This window comes from Chinchilla lanigera, unplaced genomic scaffold (assembly GCF_000276665.1).
Source record: "Chinchilla lanigera isolate Chin_1 unplaced genomic scaffold, ChiLan1.0 scaffold00089, whole genome shotgun sequence".
Lineage (NCBI taxonomy): Eukaryota > Metazoa > Chordata > Mammalia > Rodentia > Chinchillidae > Chinchilla > Chinchilla lanigera.
The window spans coordinates 6,773,121-6,774,317 of NW_004955490.1; positions in this window are offsets into that span (position 1 = coordinate 6,773,121).

Sequence of the window (1,197 nt, forward strand, 5' to 3'; positions counted from 1 at the left end):
CCCTTTTGATCATTGTTGGTTTGAAGTTCACTTTGTCTGCAAACTGAATAGCTACTCCTGCTTCTTTCTGGTTTCCTGTCACATGGAGTATTGTTTTCCCTCCTTTGACTGTCAGTCTATGGATTTCCTTTGGAGTTAAATGCATTTCTTGTATGCAGCGTATTGTTGGATTTTCTTTCTTGATCCACTCTGCCAGTCTGTTTCTTTTGATTGCTGAATTGAGGCCTTTTACATTAATGGTTATTAATGACATGTATTGACTTATCCTTGTCATGTTTTTCCCCACTGTTGGTTCTGTACTTTCCCTCTCTGTTTAACTGCTTCCCTTGCTTGGTACTTATTTTCTATTGTTGGTCTTGAGATTGTGGTCATTTTTATCTCTTTGTAGAATATCTTTCATCACTCTTTGTAGGATTGGATTAGTGCTCATGAATTTCTTCAGTTCATCTTTATCATGGAAGCATCTTATTTCTCCATTAATTTTGAAACATAGTTTTGCAGGGTACATCAATCTCGGGTGGAAGTTGTTTTCTTTCAGGACCTGAAATGCTTCACTTCAAGCTCTTCTTCACTTGGTGGTCTGTGTTGAGGAGTCTACTGTGATTCTGATGGGCTTTCCTTCATAGGTTACCTGTTTCTTCTCTCTAACAGCTTTTAACATCCTGTTCTTTTGTTCAGTTTCTGGGATCTTGATTGCTATGTGCCTGGTGTAGATTTCTTTGGTTATGGCTATTTGGGGTTCTATAAGCCTCACTTATGTGTATATAAGGTTCTTGTCCCATGCTTGGGAAATTTTCTGCTATTACTACTGCAAACAATCTTTATGGCATTCATGCTGTCTCCTGCACTTTCGTAGACACCTCTCAACCTTATATTGTTTTTCTTTGCCTCATCTTGCCCCTGTTGAATTGTTATTTGCTGTTCCTTTGCTATTTTTAAGAGATCTTTCTTTTGCAATCACTAGCAGCAATGCTGTCTTCAATGTCTGAGAGTTTATCTTCCATTTCATTCAAGCAGTTCTTCCAGCTTTCAATGAAATTTTTAACTTTCTGAATGTCTCTTCGAATCTGTTTCATGCATTCTAATTATTTTTTTATACTGTTCATTCAATTTTTCAATCATTTTTCTGTGTTCCTCTATTTTTTATCTATGTCTTCTCTTAATATGCCCAGCAATTCTTTTGTTATGGATGCCATT